The 22,715-nt window shown below is 40.3% G+C and overlaps 1 protein-coding gene across 2 annotated transcripts in view; it reads left to right on the top strand.

The window, feature by feature from the left end:
• The window catches only part of LOC137658834 (uncharacterized), a 96,619-nt gene extending 74,111 nt beyond the window's left edge, over positions 1 to 22,508 (top strand). For both annotated transcript variants that reach the window (XM_068393913.1, XM_068393912.1), the window contains one exon: positions 11,044 to 22,508. The gene's annotated coding sequence lies outside the window, so the exon portion shown is untranslated. The remainder of the gene's footprint in view (positions 1 to 11,043) is intronic.
• The last annotated feature ends 207 nt before the right edge of the window (positions 22,509 to 22,715 follow it).

The following is a 22,715-nucleotide window of genomic DNA, read 5'->3' as shown; positions in this document are numbered from 1 at the left end:
AAATCCTTAGCTCATAATAATGTAAACAATTATTGCTGGTCTCTACCCACCCCCCTGGGTGTGAATCAGCTTATATAATCACCGGCTAAGTTTAATATTGAAAAATGTTATTTTTATAATAAAATAAATTTTTGAATATACTTACCCGGTGATTATATATTAAAGGACCCTCCCTTCCTCCCCAATAGAGACCCAGTGGACCGAGGAGAAAATTGAGTTCTGTGTTTACATTGAGTACTGAGTACCTGCTTGACAGATGGCGCTGTTGAAGTACACCCCCGTACCTGCATTGCGATCGCTGGCGGATTTTTAACGTAGAGTTTTCTGTCGAGCAACAGAGTTGCAGCTTATATAATCACCGGGTAAGTATATTAAAAAATTTATTTTATTATAAAAATAACATATTTCCTATATAAGCTATAAGTACTTTAACAAAATAAGAGGAAGAGAAATTAGATAGAATAGTGTGGCCGAGATTACCCTCAAGCAAGAAAACTATAATCCAAGACAGTGGAAGACCATGGTACAGAGGTTATGGCACTACCCAAGACTAGAGAACAATGGTTTTATATAAAAGTGTCTTTCTCCTAGAAGAGCTGCTTACCATAGCTAAAGAGTCTTTTCTACCTTCATAGCTCTCTGGTCCTTATGATGTAATTGAGACCTATTACAAGCAAGAGTAGGAATGACTATTATATAATTTTCTATTTGAAGTATTTTTTACTGTTTATATCAGGAACTTAAGATCACTTGAGAGTTTATTACGTTTTCATGTTATAGGGTGAGAAGCTTAAAAATTAACTTTGGTCTTACTAAAATACAAGCCATTATGCCCATACGTAAAAGATGCATTTGTATACCGGAGAATTTAAGTAACTTTTTCAACTTTTAATTTTGATTGGTACATACGTGTTTCTAAACCTTAATTTTTCCTTATTGAAATATATTGATTGTTTTTACCTTATTTGATAGTAAAATTCTCACGGTCACTGATGCTGTCTTGAAATTACAGTAAAGTACTTGCTTTCAAGTTCAAATCTAGATTTAATTAGTTTTCCATCAAATGTTGTCTGCTTTACGTGCAAATGTTTTTATTTCTATGAAACTCCCCTGATGTTCATATTGCTTTGTGCTCGAAGGTGACTTATATCATCGTTACACTAAAAATTAAATTTTCAATATTCTCCCCTTCAAGAGCCTTGCACCTCTTACCCACCAATGTGACATCTGGTAACTAATGGTGACAGAAAGGCGGGGCTAGTCGGCACCCACTCGTCTTCTCGTCGAAGCCAATTATACCAGCTGTAGTTACCCTCTATTTAAAGTCTGTCCTTATTTGCGAAAGTTAGGTAACAGACAGGCATGAAAAGCAAGAATCTACAAATACTTGTTACCCTAGGGTGGGTTAACTCCTAACCAACCAGCATCAATTAAACACATAAGTGAATAACAAGTGTTGTTGGTCATGGCAGGCTTCAGGAAACAGAATCATCTTGCCTCTTTAACCTTCATTCAGAACCTAGATGTCAGGATGCCTGAAAACCTTAAATCAATCAATCAATCAGAACCAAGAAAGGTTTCAAGACTAAGAGTCTGCCTCAATCTTTTTTTTGTTTACATTTCTTCACTAAGATTTGATGAAGACAGTTTATTAGAGAATACATAGTTCTCTTTGGCCATTAAGATCAGTACAGTTGTATTTGAACAAATCAAAAGATAGTAAAGGTATTGTCCCTAATTTTTTTTCTCTCGGCTGAGGGTCCCTAATTGCCCACCAACCAGAAATGCTAGTTCATTACTTGTTAGAGGTTTGGTCACAGGCACACAAGGAATTAGATCCAAAAGTCATAAAATGCTTGAAAGTGAAGCTACCTCCCTTAATTTTTGTGGAAAGTTTTCTTTGGAAAAAGTTTTAGCAACAGCTCAGGTGCATACCATGTTGGTGTTTGCCAAACATTACCTCAAAGAAGCATGGTTTGTTCATGAAGATTGTTGGACTCTAGGTCCTATAGTAGTTATAGGGAATGTGGTCTGACTAATAGCGAGTTAATTTATTATTAAATTAAGAATCATCCTCAATTATCAACTGGATCAAAAGTAACATTTAGAGGCAACTGCAGTACAGCTGCATTATTAATTTAGTAAACAAACTGGAAAACCATAGTTTACATGGTTCACAAGAATGTTCTTGATAAGTAACCTAGACCAGGTTAGAAACCCTTAACCTCGTCATATTACTCATACTTGAAATTATTCCTCTTTTTCCCTCAGTTTCACACCACCTCAAACAGAGTGTGGGAGTCAGCAATATAAACATCAGGGGAGATTTATAGAAATAAACAGAATCTTCATCGTAAATTTTCTTACATGTAGCGTGCTAGAAATAGGAATGAATGGCGAGAGATTGTGACTCAGTTCCGGTAGGCCCTGCTGCCTCTTCCGGTCGCCTTGGATGACCGTGGAGGTAGCAGCAGTACGGGATTCAGCGTTATGAAGCTTCATTTGTGGTGGATAACAGGGGAGGGTGGGCTGTGGCACCCTAGCAGTACTAGCCTAATTCGGTGAGTCCCTTGTCAGGCTGGGAGGAACGTAGAGAGGAAAGGTCCCCTTTTTTTCATTTGTTTGATGTCAGCTACCCCCCAAAAGTGGGGGAAGTGCCTTGGTATATGTATGTATGTATTTCTAAACTCACATGTTTTTCATATACAGTACATACCAACCTTCTGCCCCACTGTAAGTTTAGGACAGGGTAGGTTAGGTTACACCAGTAAATAAATATCTGTCCATTGAGGACTGCTAAGTATTATTAGGCCAAAACTGCAGATATTAAGGGTGATTTTTCTCCATTTTTTGTGGGATTAGGATATCAGATCGCCTTTTGCCAAAAATTCTATGTCCTTTCTGCTTAAAAGATTGGTCATAGGCTCTCAGGGAGTTGCAATGAAGTCCTATGAAAGATTAGAAAGTGAATGGACATAGTATTAGAAGTGCAGCCAGTTTCCTGATTTATTTTTAGATCTTTCTTTGAAAAGAGTTGTCACACCAGTTCAGTGGCATAGCAATTTGGTACTGGTTCTCTTTTCACGCTGCCAGGGATGTGACTTGATAAAAAATTAGTTTTCAATATTAAACTTAGCCGGTGATTATATAAGCTGCAGCTCTGCTGCCCGACAGAAAAACTCTACGTTCAAAATACGCCAGCGATCGCTATGCAGGTAGGGGGTGTACATCAACAGCGCCATCTGTCGAGCAGGTACTCAAGTACTCCATGTAAACACAGAACCAATTTTCTCTCTGTCGTGCCACCGGCAAGACCTACTAAATTCGCTGTTGCTTACTGGATTGGTTTTCACAGATTTTGGTGAAGTACACATTTCCAGTTATTAGCTTTCGCTTTGCAGAGGTTATCTTCAATACATCCTTGCTTTCTTTTATTGATTTTGGATTATTTGTTGACGACTTTGGATAGATTTTGAATTCCCCTTTGACTAATTCAAGATGGCTGACCCTTCTCAAGTCCCTAAATACAGAAAGTGTAGTGCTAGGGACTGTTCAAGGCGTCTTCCGAAGGCCTCTATCGATCCGCACACCGTTTGTTCCAATTGTCGGGATAAAACCTGTCAATTGGAAGATCGATGTGAGGAATGCGTTGGGCTTTCGGAATTCGATTTTCTCGAATTCCTGAAATATTCACGTAGGCTAGAGAGAGATAGAGTCAGGAGAAGTTCATCTCGCTCCGTTGATATTTCCTCTCCTCATGCCCCACAACCTATTCCTTCCCCTGTAGTGGTTGCTCCTGATCCCCCTTCTAGCACTCAACAACCTTCGATGGCAGATATGATGCGTGCCATCCAGGCTCTGGGTGAGAGAGTCGAGTCATTGGCGAGTGACCGTAACCAACTCATGGCAGACGTCAAGGAGTTGAAGGGTGAGAGTGCAGTGGGTAGTGACAAAGTGAGTGGTAGTGTTGTGGAAAGTGTTGTGGATAGTGTTGCGCTTGAGGGTTCGTCTGTTCGTGCCTGTCGTCCTCCTAGTCCGGGACCTCTTGCAAGCTCCCAAGCCCAGGGGAGAAGCAATGTCGTACGACCAAAGGGTTCGAGAGGCTTTAATCAGCGAACAGACGTTCCCTCCGTGGTTTCGGACGTATCTATCCAAGATCGTCCCACCCACAAGAAGACGAGAGAGCCCATTTATTCCTCGTCTGCGGAAGATGTTTCTCGAAAGAAACAATGGACCAAGGTCTCACGGCCTCTTAAACGCAAGTTGGTCCCTTCCGCGCAAGTCCAACGGCCCAGTTGTATCCACTGGGTCAGTTCGGACTCGCTGCAGTCTTCCGATGACTGCACACCTCCTAAGAGAGGCAAAGCGGTACCGCATCAGGCAGTAACACCGTCTGTTGCCGCACCTGCTACTGTAGACCCTAAGTGGTCTTTGCTGCAGACCATGCGGACTCAGTTGACGTCATTAATGCAGGACTTTCGTGCGGAGAAGGTTGACGCTGCACCAACCGCTAGCCTACAACCACCCACGGTTGTGCGTCCAGTGGACGCTGAGGCTACCTTCTCCCGCACTCCAGCTGTGAGAGTCCCGCCACCCATGCGTTCCAGTGTACCCTGCCAGCCGCATGTTGACGTTCAGCGACGCACGGAACCTTCCGTTGACGTTCGCGAGTTACAACAACAACCTAAGTTGTTTTGTTTTGACGCGGTGCGTCAACCTCCGCAACCCAGTGTGGTTACCACTACTCGCCCACAGCAGACTAGACAGTCAGGAGTAGACGCTTTGCGCCCCCGCGCTGCTATGATAGTTGCCAGCTCACAGACTGGGCAACAGTTCCATGACGTTGCGTCCGGTGCAGTCACGCATGCACCCGTGCTGCCGGACTCAGCTGACCAGCCAACTCCTACTCCTTTGCCGCTTCCTCCTCAGTATTCAGATGATGGACTCTCTGATGATGACGACGCTGCACACATTGACGACCCGCATACGGACATCGACGAACCCAAGACCACGCAACCCTCCTTGGACTTTAGGAAAGTTCTTGCACTGTTCAGGGAGATGTATCCTGATCAGTTTGTTTCTGCGGCCCCACGCTCACCTCCATCTGAGTTCGCTTTAGGCACGCAGTCATCCGCACCTGCCTTTACGAAGCTCGTCCTCGCCCGCTCGTCTAAGAGAGCTTTAAGAGTGTTGGGAGAATGGTTGCAGTCCAAAAAGCACCTTGGGAAGACAGCATTCACGTTTCCCCCTGCGAAACTCTCTTCCAGATCGAGCGTCTGGTATGCCACGGGAGAAGTTCTCGGCTTGGGAGTTCCTGCCTCTGCCCAGGGCGACTTCTCAAGCCTAGTAGACTCTCCCCGCAGGCTAGCCATGAGACGCTCCAAGATTTGTTGGACTCCTTCAGACTTAGACCATCTGATGAAAGGAGTGTTCAGAGCCTTCGAGGTTTTTAACTTTTTGGACTGGTGTTTGGGAGCGTTGAGCAGGAAGATCTCCCCTTCTGACAAGGAAACTTCCATGCTCATTATGTCCTGCATGGACAAGGCCATACGGGACGGTTCCAGTGAGCTTGCGGCTTCGTTCGTTTCCGGGGTCCTCAAGAAACGGGAAAACCTTTGCTCCTTCTTGTCAGCTGGAGTAACACAGTGTCAGAGATCGGAACTTATGTTTGCTCCTCTTTCAAAGTGCCTTTTCCCAGAAGAGTTGATAAAGGAGATTGCTGCCTCCTTGATTCAAAAAGACACGCATGACCTGGTTGCGTCATCTGCCCGCAAAGCCACCCCTTTGCCTACCGTGTCTAGACCCAGGATGGACACTCCAGCGTCCAGGTTCATTCCGCCCTTTCGTGGCAGAGCCTCCAGCAGAGGAGGTGCTCGTGCCGAAGGGAGACGTGGGAATAAGAAGAAAGGTACCAAGTCCTTTAAGGGCAGAGTCTGACTGCCACACTCTTCAGACAGCAGTGGGAGCCAGACTCAAGAACTTCTGGCAGTCCTGGGAGAAAAGGGGCGCAGATGCGCAATCTGTGAAGTTGCTCAGAGAAGGGTACAAGATCCCGTTTGTACGCAAACCCCCTCTAGCAACGTCTCCCATCGACCTCTCTCCCAGGTACAGAGAGGAGGACAAGAGACTAGCTTTGAAGCAAGAGGTGTCCCTCTTACTAGAAAAGGGAGCGGTAGTCATAGTCCGGGACCATCAATCCCTGGGCTTCTACAACCGTCTCTTCTTAGTGGTAAAGAAGACAGGAGGGTGGAGGCCGGTGCTAGACGTCAGTGCTCTGAATGTCTTTGTCACAAAGCAGACGTTCGCCATGGAGACGACAAAGTCTGTTCTAGCAGCGGTCAGGAAGGAAGACTGGATGGTCTCTTTAGACCTAAGGGATGCTTACTTTCACGTCCCCATCCACCCAGATTCCCAACCTTTTCTAAGGTACGTTTACGGGAAGGTTGTCTACCAATTTCAAGCCCTGTGCTTTGGCCTAAGCACAGCTCCTCTTGTCTTTACGAAACTGATGAGGAATATTGCCAAATTCCTGCATTTAGCGGACATCAGAGCCTCCCTCTATTTGGACGACTGGCTTCTAAGAGCTGCTTCCAGTCGTCGCTGTCTGGAGAATCTAAAGTGGACTCTAGATCTGACCAAGGAATTGGGTCTCCTGGTCAATATGGAAAAGTCCCAACTGGTCCCATCCCAAACTATAGTGTACTTAGGGATGGAGATTCACAGTCAAGCTTTTCGGACTTTTCCGTCGGCCCCCAGAACAAGTCAAGCCCAAGGATGCATCCAGAACATGCTAAAGAAGGACCGATGTTCAGTCAGACAGTGGATGAGTCTGATAGGGACGCTTTCATCCCTGGAACAGTTCATCGCGTTAGGGAGACTGCACCTCCGTCCCCTTCAATTTCACCTAGCTGTGCACTGGAAAAAGGACAAGACGCTAGAAGCGGTCTCGATCCCCATTTCCGAGAAGATGAAGTCATCACTGACTTGGTGGAAGGACAACATCCACCTCAGAGAGGGTCTGCCCCGGGCTGTTCAGACCCCCAACCACGTTCTCTTCTCGGACGCATCGGACACGGGCTGGGGTGCGACATTAGACGGTCGGGAATGCTCGGAAACGTGGAACTCGAATCAAAGAACGTTACATATCAACTGCAAGGAGCTACTGGCAGTTCATCTGGCCTTGAAAAGCTTCAAGTCCCTCCTTCTAGGCAAGGTGGTGGAGGTGAACTCAGACAACACCACAGCCTTGGCGTACATCTCCAAACAAGGAGGGACCCATTCTATGACGTTGTACGAGATCGCAAGGGACCTCCTCACTTGGTCAAGAGATCTAAACCTTTCTCTAGTAACGAGGTTCATTCAAGGCAACATGAATGTCATGGCGGACTGCCTCAGTCGGAAGGGTCAAATCATCCCAACAGAATGGACCCTACACAAGGATGTGTGCAAGAGACTATGGGCCACATGGGGCCAACCTACCATAGACCTCTTTGCAACCTCGATGACCAAGAGGCTCCCAAATTATTGCTCGCCAATCCCGGACCCAGCAGCAGTTCATATAGATGCCTTTCTACTGGATTGGTCCCATCTAGACCTTTATGCATTCCCCCCGTTCAAGATTGTCAACAAGGTACTGCAGAAGTTCGCCTCTCACGAAGGGACAAGGTTGACGTTAGTTGCTCCCCTCTGGCCCGCGAGAGAATGGTTCACCGAGGTACTTCAATGGCTGGTGGACGTTCCCAGAACTCTTCCTCTAAGAGTGGACCTTCTACGTCAGCCACACGTAAAGAAGGTACACCCAAGTCTCCACGCTCTTCGTCTGACTGCCTTCAGACTATCGAAAGACTCTCGAGAGCTAGAGGCTTTTCGAAGGAGGCAGCCAGGGCGATTGCTAGAGCAAGGAGGACATCCACTCTTAGAGTCTACCAGTCGAAGTGGGAAGTCTTCCGAAGCTGGTGCAAGTCGGTATCAGTATCCTCAACCAGTACCTCTGTAACCCAAATAGCTGACTTCCTATTATACCTGAGGAAGGAAAGATCTCTTTCAGCTCCCACAATCAAAGGTTACAGAAGCATGTTGGCAACAGTCTTCCGTCACAGAGGCTTAGATCTTTCTAACAACAAAGATCTACAGGACCTCCTTAAGTCTTTTGAGACCTCGAAGGAGCGTCGTTTGGCTACACCAGGTTGGAATTTAGACGTGGTACTAAGATTCCTTATGTCAGAAAGGTTCGAGCCACTACAATCAGCCTCCTTTAAAGATCTCACTTTAAAGACTCTTTTCCTCGTCTGCTTAGCAACAGCTAAAAGAGTCAGTGAGATACACGCCTTCAGCAGGAACATCGGATTTTCATCTGAAACGGCTACATGTTCTTTACAGCTTGGTTTTCTAGCCAAAAACGAACTACCTTCTCGTCCTTGGCCGAAATCGTTCGATATTCCAAGCCTTTCTAATTTGGTTGGAAATGAACTAGAAAGAGTCTTATGCCCTGTTAGAGCTCTTAAGTTCTATTTAAGACGAACTAAACCTTTACGAGGACAGTCAGAAGCTTTATGGTGTGCTATTAAGAAACCTTCTTTACCTATGTCAAAGAATGCAGTTTCCAATTATATCAGACTGTTGATACGAGAAGCTCATTCCCATCTGAATGAGGAAGACCATGCTTTGCTGAAGGTAAGGACACATGAAGTTAGAGCTGTCGCAACTTCAGTGGCCTTTAAACAAAATAGATCTCTGCAGAGTATAATGGACGCAACCTATTGGAGAAGCAAGTCAGTGTTCGCGTCTTTTTATCTTAAAGATGTCCAGTCTCTTTACGAGAACTGCTACACCCTGGGACCATTCGTAGCAGCGAGTGCAGTAGTGGGTGAGGGCTCAACCACTACATTCCCCTAATTCCATAACCTTTTTTAATCTTTCTCTTGAAATGTTTTTTATTGTTGTTTTTTGGGTTGTCCGGAAGGCTAAGAAGCCTTTCGCATCCTGGTTGATTTGGCGGGTGGTCAAATTCTTTTCTTGAGAAGCGCCTAGATTAGAGGTTTTGATGAGGTCCTTTAGTATGGGTGGCAACCCTTGATACTTCAGCTCCTAGGAGTCGCTCAGCATCCTAAGAGGATCGCGAGGCTCAGTAAGGAAGACGTATTTAAAAAGGCAGAGTAATTGTTCAAGTCGACTTCCTTACCAGGTACTTATTTATTTTATGTTTGTTATTTTGAATAACTGCTAAAATGAAATAAAAACTCTTAGCTCATAATAATGTAAACATATTTTGCTGGTCTCTACCCACCCCCCTGGGTGTGAATCAGCTTATATAATCACCGGCTAAGTTTAATATTGAAAAATTTTATTTTTATTAATAAAATAAATTTTTGAATATACTTACCCGGTGATTATATATTAAAGGACCCTCCCTTCCTCCCCAATAGAGACCCAGTGGACCGAGGAGAAAATTGGTTCTGTGTTTACATGGAGTACTTGAGTACCTGCTTGACAGATGGCGCTGTTGATGTACACCCCCTACCTGCATAGCGATCGCTGGCGTATTTTGAACGTAGAGTTTTTCTGTCGGGCAGCAGAGCTGCAGCTTATATAATCACCGGGTAAGTATATTCAAAAATTTATTTTATTAATAAAAATAACATTTTTCATTTTATTTTTATTAATTGGAAACCTGGGTTTATTTTAGGAGAGGTAGTTAGTTGTAACTTTAAGTTTAACCTATTTGGAATACACTGTGTTGGGTGAGAGAAAGAATATACAAACATAATCTGGAGAATTTTTTTATAACATTTGTAACAATTTGGTAACAAGTCACTTTTATTATTATTATTATTATTATTAGTAGTAGTAGTAGTAGTAGTAGTAGTAGTAATAGTAGTAGTAGCTAAGCTACAACCCTAGTTGGAAAAGCAGGATGCTATAAGCCCAAGGGCTCCAAACAGGGAAAAAAAGCACAGTGAGGAAAGGAAATATGGAAATAAATAAACTACATAAGAAGTAATGAACAATTAAAATGATATATTTTAAGAACAGTAACAACAATAAAATAGATCTTTCATAATATATAGGCTTAAAATTTCAAAAAACAAGAGGAAGAGAAAAAAGATAGAATAGTGTGCCTGAGTGTATTTTCAAGCAAGAGAACTCTACCTCAAGACAGTGGAAGACCATGGTGCAGAGGCTATGTTACTACCCAAGAGTAGAGAACAATGGTTTGATTTTGAGTGTCCTAGAAGAGCTGCTTACCATAGCTAAAGAGTCTCTTACCAAGGGGAAAGTAGCCACTGAACAACTACAGTGCTTTAGTTAACCCCTTGAGTAAAAAAGAATTGTTTGGCAATCTCAGCGTTGTCAGGTATATGAGGACAGGAGAATGTGGAAAGAATAGGCCAGATTATGCAGTGTATGCATAGGCAAAGGAATAATGAGCCATAACAGAGAGAGGGATCCAGTGTAGTACTGTCTGGCCAGTCAAATGACCCAATAACTCTCGAGCTTTAGTATCTCAACAGGTGGCTGGCACCGAGTCTAGTGTAATTAAGAAGTATTATTTTAAGAATTTAAATTTCCCATCTCTCTTTCATAATTTGCCTCCATCAGAGTGTGGAAGTGAGTAATATGAACATCAGAGGAGATTCATAGAAGTGAATGGAATTTATATGATCAAATTTGTTATTTCTACGCACATGATGTTCATATGCATGCTTATCCGCCTCCCCACTGACTAATAAAATCAAGAGGATAAGTTACTAATTACAAATTTGAAACTGAAAATAGATGGGTGCTGGATAGCCACACTTAGGTTGTTGTCATTAGTCACATAATGTTGCCTTGCTGGACAAAAAGGTGTTGAAGTGAGGAAAACTGAAAAAAATACTTAATTTATGGTAGGTAATATCCATAAAAGTCAACTTCGAGAACAAAGTAAAATGAATATATGGTAATTATAGAAATAAATGTTATCATTAAAAATCCATTATTGTCTATTCTCACTCCTATGAATTCTTTTCATAACAAATAACTCTTTTATATCTTTTCTGACAGCATTTTAAGATTTACCTTCTCATCGGAATTTCCAGTCTACCAACACGTTGACTTGTCAAAATTTCCATCAAATGGACTAACAAGAACCAACAAATGAGGAGGGAGAAGGGCATCACCTCTTGCAATTGGCTATCACTTAAAGAAATAGTCAGTGTTGGGATATAATTTGTAATTTGTGATATGGTAAGCCATAATGAAGGTATTTGAACTTTACAGTTAAAGGAGGAGTATGTATTGAAATGTGTAGTGTTTTATTGGAGTTATTTATAAAATTCTAATACAGTACCTTGTTTTCGTAGTACAGTATTATTACATAGATTAATAGCTAACCATAGAACAGCCTTCAATGGGTAAGGCTATAAAGAAATGGGATTAAAGTACAAGACATCACAGTACTTTTATAGATCTGACTAAGATTATGAGAATAATTATTTATGTGATATATACAATATGGTTAATAAATTCCTGTGTGTTTTTATTATTCTTTGAAGAGGTCAATAGAAATTTGAGGCATCACAAAGAAATTATCTCAGATTTTTTTTAGGTATTGTTACCAGAGATTTGGCATAAAGAATAAATCAAAGGTTTGAATTACATTGAGTTATGCTATACAAAAATTTTATGAAATTTTCCATATTTTATGAAAGAATTTCATTTTAAAGTCATGATTTGTAAAGAGTATTACCAAGGTTTATGTTTATATCTATTTTTAGACAGATTGTCTTCACGGAAGTTTCTTTCAAAGGTTTTCTTTTTAATGGGGAAATTTCTATTTGAAATACAATTATTGTCTACAGTATTATAATGATTTTTTGTCTGGTCTTTGATAAGATACCGTGCATACAGTATTGAAAAAGAAGTGGTCACTAGAAGTATATGTATGTTTAGAATCCCTTTCACTCCCAATGGACGTACCGGTACGTTCTTGCAAAACACTGTTATTTACATGTTTTTGCATATTTTTGATAACTTTATGAGAAACTTCAGGCATTTTCCAAAAGAATGAGACCAACCTGACCTCTCTATGACAAAAATTAAGGCTGTAAGAGCAATTTAAAAAAAAAAGATATAGCAAAATGTGCTCGAAATTTAACCTTACCTTGGGGTTAAAAGGGTTAATTGTGTTCTGTAATAGTAAGGCTGCTGTGGTTTCGGTTATCTAGTAGCAAGGTTTCGGGTGCTTTAATTGTCTAGCAGCAAGATTTTGGTGGCATTATTGTATTTGTTATTATTATTGATATAATTGTTATTGTTATTTTTATTTCTATTGTTATGATTTTAATTGTTTACTGTTTTTACTAAACACTTTTTAATCTAACTTAATTTCCATGGTCCCTAGTCCCTTTAAAGACCAAAATGTTAATAAATCTTTCCTCTAGGCCACAGAAAAGATAAATTAGATGGATCCAGTTAGCATAATTTAACACCCATGTCTCCAAGATGACGATGTAGATATTTTTTAATTATTGTTATTGGCATTTTTATTCTGCTTTTAATGAAACTCTCCAGGCAGGCCCTTTTTGGATTGGTTTATATCTTCTCAAGTATTTATGACATGACTTAATTTTATTTAGACCTGATAGCTTGGTACTTTGGTGGTTTGTGATTATATTCACATATATTGGCACCTTTGTCTGTTTTTATTTTAGGTCACAGACCAATTTAAGGTCAAAAGTTTAGGTTGTTTCTATGTCTCCCAAAACTGTGATGATTAGAGGTCTCTGGTTTTGAAGAAAGGTCTTTGTGTGAATGTATCTATAAGGTCTTGACTAAATCCATATAGGATTCATTGTGTTCCACATGGCACTAGAAGAGTTGAAAGACGCAGGCCTACATGGCTGAGTACTATGAGATGCGAAGTAAGATATGATGAATGGAGAAGTATTGAATTAAATCTCAAGATAAAGACGACTGGCGAAATCTAACCGAGGCCCTATGCGTCATAGGCATAGAAGCAGATGATGATAATGTCTTGAAGTGATATAAAAAAGACTTGAGACTGGGTGTTTCATCTTGTCAATTTGGGTAAAATCTTATGACTAGTGGACTCTTTCAAACCCCCTGTTATTCCTACTTTCAAGCACCTTCATTACTTTTGTTTATTATTGTGACATACAGAATGTTGTGATAAGAAGTGACTTTAAAACATGACACTAAGTCATATGCATCATTGATAAAATTTAAGTGCAATTACAAATGAATATTTTTTGTCTGGATAGATATTTTTAAAAATTATGTTAAGTGTTGAATATTACCAAATGAATCATCCCTCTAAGATATCATGAAAGCCATAGTTTGAGTGAGCTGAGATATCTATGTGTGAAAATGATTGAATTATTGAAGTTTATTGCATATGATTCTAAGCTAGCTTGATTAAGGTTTTGTTTGGAGGTCATCTGTTTGCTGAGTCTCTTAGTTTATAAGATATATTATTAGAGTGTAGCCATTTTTAAATCATTGTTATTCGTTAAAAGGGAATAATGATGTCATGGAAATTAGTGTTCCAGGTAAAACACCATGAAATACCAGTTGATTTTTAAGTATGCTGTAAAGAAAAGAAAAAAAAATTGGAAGTTGATGGATTTTTGCTTTAATTGAAGCATTATAAAATAGTTGAAGGAAAACTTTGTAGGCTTAGAAAGAAAGAAAACATAGTTTTATTAGTTTATTCTTTAATTCTATGTTTCTCTCTCCATACTGGGCTGCTTATAGGTTTCCTTATTGGAGGTCTTGAGCTTGTAACATTCTACCTTTCAAATAATGATACTCAACATGGATCCATGAGATTAGGAAGTTTTGATTACTATTTGATTTTGGTATAAACAGACTTGCAGTTCAAGATAGGTAGGCATTGTTCAGAGTAGTACCTATATCTATACAATGTCAAATTTTGTTTGTTTTTGGTGGCCTTGAAATTATTCAATATTTTGGCCTTCACCAAAATTGAAGATTTGGCAAAGGGTATGTAATCACCCCTTCTCTGTTTATTTGTTAGTGAGTAACTTAACACGAAAACTTCTTTACCGTTTTGACCAAATTTGGTAGTCATGTTGGATATGACCCGAGGATGAATCTAACATTTTGGATAAAGTACATCAAAGTGCAAGTACGCCACATTACAGTACTTTGAAAATAACTGCAGTGTTAAGTAAATGGCAAATATTTTTTTTTTTTTTTCTGTGAACATTCTGCAAAAAGTATTGAACCAATTTCAGTGAAACTTGGTGGACATGTGGAGCACAACCTAAGAACAAATCCAATAGATTTTGAAGAAAATACATTAAAGTACTATAGTCCATTTCTTTTAGCGAGGCATATTTGCACCGACTCGCAGCGGTGCCCCTTTAGCTCGGAAAAGTTTCCTGATCGCTGATTGGTTGGACAAGATAATTCTAGCCAATCAACGATCAGGAAACTTTTCCGAGCCGGTGTAAATCTGCCTCGCTAAAAGAAATGGACTGTAGTTTGCAGTAGAGTTAAGAGTAGATTAAGACTACTTGGTATGGTGAAAGCAGGCTCTCTACTGAATGCCCTCTATTTGTTTATGGTTTCATCTTTCCCTGATGTGTTGCACTACGGTATGCGTATTTTTGGACTTTATTGTTGTCTAGCAGTTCTTTGAAAGCAAATCATGAGTGCAATATATTTCTTTGTATATTTAGGTTCAATGCTAACTGGAAATCGTTAGAAAGTTACAAAACATGCTCTATAATCTAAGTTGTAATAAATTGGAAATATTTGATGCATAGTTTTGATGTTATGTAGCCCTCCATCCCATGTGACATAATATCTCTTGAGAAACAAATTTTGATGGGAAACCTATTTGTAACTTCAAAGAATTTGCAGCTTTGTAATTTATGTTTTCAACAAAATGATTCAGATTCTAATGTCTTCTTGCTTTATAAGACATTCTTTGAGCAGTAAAAGATCACATACATTGTTGAATTTCACAGTATATAATTCCATATTATCATGTCCAGTCCATGGGACCATCAGTCTGTAAATGCTCTCAGATAACTACCACTAGATATTTAAAAAAAAAAATCTCCAGGTCCCTGTTAAAAATTAGCAGTACTTTTGCATACAAAATAAATACAGTTCATATCTTCATATATTTTGACATCGGAGATTGAACAGTGCTTAAGAGAAACACGTCAGGTTATTTTTGTACTTTCAATATATTTTCTTTGCTTAAGAGAATCTCATTAGCATAGTTACTTGAATCATCTTGTCTTAAAACAGGGATTGTCAATAAATTATTATTTGAAATGATTGATTTTTATCACTAGTATCTGAATGATTTGTTTGTTATTTAATAAAAGTAGATTAGACAGTGTTGTAGCACTTACATAGTAATGTACAGTGCCTCATATGGTAAAGGTCACTTAAGAAAGTCTGTGGCTACCTATAAGATGTTGTCAGGTATTTTTATGGTTTAAATTGCCTTTGCTACCTTTTGTGTAGTGCTATAGATTATTCATAAGCCTTCATTTCTCAGATCATGTGTTATCTTAACATTTTATGAAGGAAGACTTGTAATCTACTTCCTCTTCCTTGGTATCTATGATACGAAGGAATACTTGGAGTCTGAGATGTATTTGGCTTTGCATTCATGAATGTGATTAGTGTGGTGCGGAGATTTCGATGTGTTTTTTGAAATCTCAGCTTCACACTAATCAAATACTTTCCATTGAATTGTTTTGTCTTACCTGGTCTCTCATGATTATGTAATTGAGGCCTTCTAACATAGTTGTGAGGTTTAATCAATCTTCCATTTCTGATTATATTAACTCTTGATGGACATATCGCTCGCTTGCGACAACAACGTCATAACTCAAAAAAATGTATTTTTGAGTTATCCATATAGACATATTCATCTTCTAATGCTGATTTTTTCGGCAAAAGTGTCATAATTGTAGCTAAAAAATTGATCGCTAGAGGCGCTAAATGTCCTAACAACATAACATAATATGAGAGTGATTTAACTGTTTAAAATGGCTCTCCTGAAAAATAGCTATTTTTGAGTTATGACGACGTTGTCGCAAACGAATGATATTTTTTATGGTGGTGATAATTCACTGAAATTAACTAATTGAATAAACACATTCCAGTCTTTCTGTTCTTTTAGAGCTTAGGTGTTGGACACTATTACCTTACTAATATAGTTTTAAGAAGTTTATTTCATCAAACATCAATATTTCTAACTCTTTGTAAGTTTGTTTCCTATGGGACCTATGATGCAAAGTATGCACCAATGATAAAACACATCTGAATGTTTTTACTGCTCTGGTTTAAGAAATTATATTTTTCCTTGAAGACAATATTTGGGTATTGGTATACTGTAGTGATGAATCTCAAACTGTAGTTTGTAAATAAAAGTGAAATCACGAGTAAATATTTTGAGATGTGTCTGTTGTCTTTGGGCGAGTTAATTCTGCATAGTTTATAACTCTTTGATCAGCCATTAGATATCGTCCAATCTCAATTATTATATCAAACTAATAGTGATACAACTGTTCCATAACACCTTCTACTTTACCTTTATTCTTGTCTTCAATCTTGCTGTCCAACCTCTTCTAATGTTTACCTCTATGGGTTTACCCTAGATTCACTTAGGTGTGGAATTGTCTCCCAGACCCCTGCACTGGGCTATATAGGGCTAATCCATAAATCCAATCTTGCATATACCGGGAACGGGGTCCGAGACTGTAGGATAGCAATGCCAGCACAGTAATGTAAGTGTACTTTTACATTTCTCCTTAATATGGGCACAATTATGATAGCTTCTTCTTGAAGTTATAATGTGCAAGACTCATAAACTATGATTTTGTAGATAGGATGTTGTGATGTATATTCTGTTACTTATGTACAATGCTCATATTTTTTAATTTCTTGAAATTCAGTATTTGATTATTTTTTACTCATGCTAAAGTTATGTACCTACCAAGGGAATTCTACACAGCTGTACAGTACATAATAAGCATTCTGACTTAACTGAATGCTGTACATCGTTTTTGCTGTCATTTTGAATTATTTTCATCGTAACTAACCTGTTGATGTGCAAGCTAACATGACATTGTAATCCCTGAAGAATAGGATTATTACTTACTTTTTCTATTAGGGACCTCAGGATATGACACAAATTTATAGTTTTATAAGGGAAATTCTACATAAGAAGAGCGCTAGTTTTTATTTTATGGTACAACTCGATTTTAGAATGTGGTCGTTTGATTTTAAATTTGCTAGTGTTATAAATTTCTATACCTCACAATATATTAAAGACTTGTTCTCTAATACTCTACAAGGTAATCTTTTAAGTAAGGGAAATACATAGTGCAATATTTTTCTACAATGCATGTTTGAATTTATTCTATTTGTTTTATATTCTGTAGTTTTAGACAAACATTACTTATTTTGTATCTTATATCCACATGCAACACTTTGCTATGATATTTTGTAATGACATGAGAGATAGGTCTATTTTATCAATATCATTGATGAGATGATGATATATTGTACTCTGCTATAAGTATAGTTTATTTCTCAGTAGTAATTCTCCTAAATAGGAATAAGATGTTTCCCATCTTAGTTTTATAACAATAGTGAGTTACCTATCATATATATGTTAAGAATTCCTACAGCTGTTTCTTAATGTTGTAATACTTTGAAACAAGTTCAAATATTTATGTGCACATGTATTCAAACCTTTTGTTCTTGAAAATGTGGAATTTCTTCAGCAGAGTTGGAATGACCATTGAATTCGTTAACAATAGTTAATGACAGGTGCATGTGGGCAAGTAGCCCTGCCCACCCGTCTGTCGAAGACTCTTCACTTTTATCTTCAACTGGAACGAATACGAACGTATTGTTGTCACCTAACCAAAACCTTCCGTCTTTTTGTTTTACTTTTCAGAAGTGAATCATGGCTTTTAATATTGAGAGGTGAAGCAAGATATTTGTACTTTGTGGCGGGAAAGGATGGCCACTACAACTGGTTTACGGCTAAACTGGTTGCAGATCCACACTCTCTGCTCTTCTTGTAGGGGGTATGACTGTTCACATTCATTTCTATGTGCAGAGTAAAATTTTTGTCTTCCTGTGCAGTGGCAAGCCTATTCTTTGTAGAGAAAAAGCGCTAAGCCTTCTCTGTGGTCAGTCTTTGCAATGCCAAGAACAACACTGAGGAACTCTTTCGCCTCATTCCTTCCCACATCGAGTGCGGGGAGTGTGCGGCAGGAACAGAGTGGTCTCGAATCTGCATCGGCAAACTTTTCTGACTGGTAGTGTATGGAGTTCCCTCAGTGATTGTGGACCTCAATGGAGGTTAGAAACTCTTCTGTTGGTGTGCAGACTGCCGACAACGAGTTTGACCTCCTTCCTTAGTTCTGGCAGGAAGGCTTTCTATGTCTTTTTTGAGGGAGCTGGTAACTAAGGCTATCTTAACCCCAGTGTTCTCAATTCCAGCATATTCTGTGGTAATGCCTGTAAATTTAGGTTTGGGTGGAGTAGTGAAACCAGTGACAGTGTCCTCAATGGTGAACGCCCCTGTGGTTGCCATGCCCAAAAGGACTGTTGGGGCCCTCTCCCATATAAGTATGCCATTACCTGTGAAAAGAAGGTTTTGGTAGGCAGTGCTTTTGCCAAAGTTGGATATAATTTTGATTTGGGGCTTAAGTTATCATTGTATGTTGCCCGGAACCTTATGTCACCACTGTTGTTGTTACTACTGATCCTGTCACCCTGACCCGTGTCATGGCCCCCTCACGCTCTGTGCTTACGACCCTGCCTTTTTTTTTTTTTTTCTAAACACCTGTGAGCATGCCTACTGCTTCCCTTGTAACAGTGTTCCCTAGTGTTGTGGATCCTGTTGGAGCAACCAGTGTGGTTTCTCCCCTAGGGGAGCTTCATTGACAATGGTTTCTCAGATCACAATTCCTCTGCTTGCAGAGCCTGAGGTGAATGTTGGTAAGTGAAAGAAATATATACATTCCCCTTCCCGCCTCCTCTTCTGCTTCAGATTCTGATTCTAACGCTCCTTTTAAGAAGTCGGAGTGGTCCAGAAAGACAGTCGTAGGCTTAAGGATATGGCTCCTTACTACGCCACCTCTATTTTGGGGAAGGATGGATGACACCTAAGTGGTCTGTGCTTGGTCCCCCGGGGTCAGTGCATGGCTCCATACGTCTTCTGTCAGTCATGTGTTGGAGGAGCTTGGGTGCCCTCCTTCACCTTTTCTATCTAGATGGTGGAATACTGCAGTTGATGTCGTTGGCATGAGGCTGATTCCACCTCCCCATCCTGATCAGCAGAGGGAAGAGAACAGGATAATCCTGTCTGCCATAATTAGGGCCAAAGATCCTTTAACCGTTTTGATTGTTGCTCTGGTCTGTTGTCAGACCATGATTACATTGCTGGGTCATTCTTTGGGACAAATCATTTGTATTCAGAGGAATTGAATCTCCAGATCATCCTGCCTCACCCTCTATCCCTGCTGGGTATGAGGGTACTCAGGATTTATTTGCTATCAAGGTCAGGTACCAATGGAGGCAGACAATCCTGAGTCAGTGTGTTCCTTTGTGGACATTCCTCCACCCATTTGGGAGCTCAGTGCTCTGAGTGAGACAACCTTGACTGCACTTTGGTCATTGATTGACACTTCTGTGCTCCCCAAAGGTCGAAGTCATTTCTAGAGTTGCCCTGTTAAAGTCTGACAAATTTGGCTCTGAATCAGGTTGATGATCAGATTTGTGTATCTAAAACTTACAGTCAGTCAAACTAGATCCTGTCCCCTGCACTCTCAAGCCAGAAAAGGTTCTATGTGCTAGAGAAAGCCGTGTTATCATCTCGTCAGGTTGACCCGTCATTGTTCTCACTCTCCTTGTACAGACTAATGTCGGAAGACATGTCCATCTTGGCCACTGAGTAGGCAACTATGGAATCGTCGGCCATGACCTCCTTCCAAGCAGTCTCATGGCTTAACCATTTTTCAGGCGCAGTGATGTCCTGTACTTCACAAATTCAACGGGGTTATCAACCCCGAAGTCTTTGGAAAGGTACAAGAGCCTCGTGCTGTCTGGTGGAAAGCAGTGATCCTTCTGGCCCACCAGTCAGCAAACCAGAGTGCTAACTGAGTTTTTAAGTGCAGGAATCCCTTGGTGTCCTTATTCTCAAAGCAAATTGGTTTATAGGCAGCTCTGACACTCCATTACACATCTGTGCAGGCGGCCATATCTCTCCTTAGGAGTCACATGCAGGTGGCAGTGGTGGTCTCCTTCAAAGGGATCTTCGGCCAAACCCTCAGGTTCTGCCATTCCACGTGGGATCGGGTGCAAGGGAGGCTTGTCACCGTTACAAGATGCTAACTAGAACCACCTGCAGCCTCTTCCACCCAAGAGATTCTGTGCATGCATATCCCTTTCGAGCCACCTAACCTGGTTCCTCCAGGAAGGGGGAGTAGGTGGAAGAGGGGAGGGGAGAGGGAAATGCTGATGCCAGCACTCCACCCTCTCCTGGTACCACAGGGCTTGTTTGCCCATTGGGCAACCTGGCAGAAACACGGGGTCGTGCCGTGGGTAATAAATGTCCTTCAGGATGGTTGCTTGCCACATTTTCTTGACTGTCGTGGATAGGAAGGATATATACTTCGAAGTACCCATTCATCCGGCCTCTCGGAAGTACCTCTGTCTCTTCCTCTATAGTGCCATGTACCAGTTCAAGACTATGCTTTGGGCTATACTGACCCTCAGGTTTTCACTAGAGTGCTCACCGTGATTGTAGTTTGGGCCCATTTGCATGGGATATGTCTGTTGATGTATCTTGACACTTCCATGTCAGCTGCATCTTCAGAGGTCTTTGGAACTTTACAGTTGAAGACTATCTAGCATCTACTCCAAGCAAAAGGCATTGCATAAGAATCATCTGGATACTTATAGAGATCCTCTGTAGCTGTCCACAAGGGAAAGTGAGCAATCTTCTGCAATTGGTGCCAAAAAAGAGTACTTTGTATTGAACTTCTTTAGCGCAGATTGCAGTTTTTTTCGTTTTCGTTTGCTGAGAAAAGATCCTCTCAGACGCTGCTTTCATAGGCTACTGCTGAGCCTTGATCATGATCTTTCGACTGAAGAGTATAGATCCCTCCTCCTAGTTGGAGTTGTCTTTGTTCATGAGGAGCTTCAAGCAGTCTTGCTCACCCTGTGACCTCAGACACTGGAGTGGGACATGACCCTGGTTCTCAAGGCTCTTATGAGTACCCCATTCTAAGGCTTTGAATAGGTCATTAGACAGAGGTCTGATCCTCAAAACTGTTTTTTTGTTAGTTTTAGCATCGGTGAAGAGAGGAGGCGAGTTGCATTCTTATTTAGTCACCCTTGCTGAAGGTTGGTAGCAGGTCTCTTTCTAACTTTGTGTCATAGTTTGTGGCCAAAATCCAGAACCCTTCGGAGCTCGACCTCAGGTTTGAGATCTTTTCCATTCCCTCTCTACATGAAGTGTTGGATGACAATCGAGAGATAATTTTATGTCTCATGAGTGCTTTGCAAGGCTATCTGAAGGGGACCTGACACCTCAGGTCTGAGTGTCTGCGCCTCTTCCTTAGCATTGGCAGAACCAAGAGAGACGTGTTGAGGAACACGGTCTCTTTCCTGCTTCAAGAGATTATTTGTTGGGCATATGCTTCATCTGCCAAGACAGTCAAGGTATCTGCCAGGACTAATGCTCACAAAGTCAAGGGTGTAGATCCTACTGTAGCCTTCAAGAGTAATTTGCAGTCAGCCATGTGTTGAAGGTTGGGGAAGCATCTTGTCTATGGTAACTTGTAGATCTAAGTCTGGAATGAAAGGTAGAATGACTGGGTCTTCTCCTTCATCTTTCATACCCCTTTCTTAAGGATAAAGTTGGCATAGTATTACTGTTGGATATGACTTGATGCTTGAAGCTACACTTCTGACGTTTAGAATCTGTCGTTAACAAATTTAACAGCCGTTCTATCTCTTCTGAAGACATTCCCTATTATAAAGGACTTTGGTTTTTATATAGCTTTAAAAAATTGCACAAAGAGGTGGTTGAGTTTAAAAGTTCTTATTCAGAGAGAACATACTTTGCAATATGGTAACGTCCCTCATTTATATGCAAATTACAGTCTTAAGATTTAGGTGTGGAATAAACAATTTGTAGAAAACAGCAATCTGCATACTATTTGTAATGAGTGCTTACCTAACTACAGCCTGGACTATCGAATAACTATCTAGTAATGTAAACTGTGCTTCCTTCTTTTTCTTGTAGAAGGTGTTGTCCAGTCGTTCCCTAGGATATTTCATGCCAATTTTGAGCTTTCTAGTTCTAATAGTTGAGAAAGTTCAGTAGTTGCTGGTCAGCTTTTAAGTTTTAGTGCAATATAGGTCACTATTTTTCAACCATATTACAAATTTAAATGTTAGTGTTATATATATATAATAAAGATATTATATGTCAGAAACTACATTTTCATTTCATCCTTTTCATTTTCGTGAATGTTCACTGAGTTTACATCGAATAATGAACTGACCTTTGTTATAATTCACAGTAATAAAACTTTTCATTATCGAATAGGAAATTTAATTCTAAGAGTTTTAAGAACTGATTTTACTGTGTTCATCATAGTTTACTTGGTGCCATTTTGTATGAGTTATGTATATCC

The sequence above is a fragment of the Palaemon carinicauda genome, chromosome 19 (assembly GCF_036898095.1).
Source record: "Palaemon carinicauda isolate YSFRI2023 chromosome 19, ASM3689809v2, whole genome shotgun sequence".
Classification (NCBI taxonomy): Eukaryota; Metazoa; Arthropoda; class Malacostraca; order Decapoda; family Palaemonidae; genus Palaemon; species Palaemon carinicauda.
This window is presented reverse-complemented; position numbering and strand designations above follow the sequence as displayed.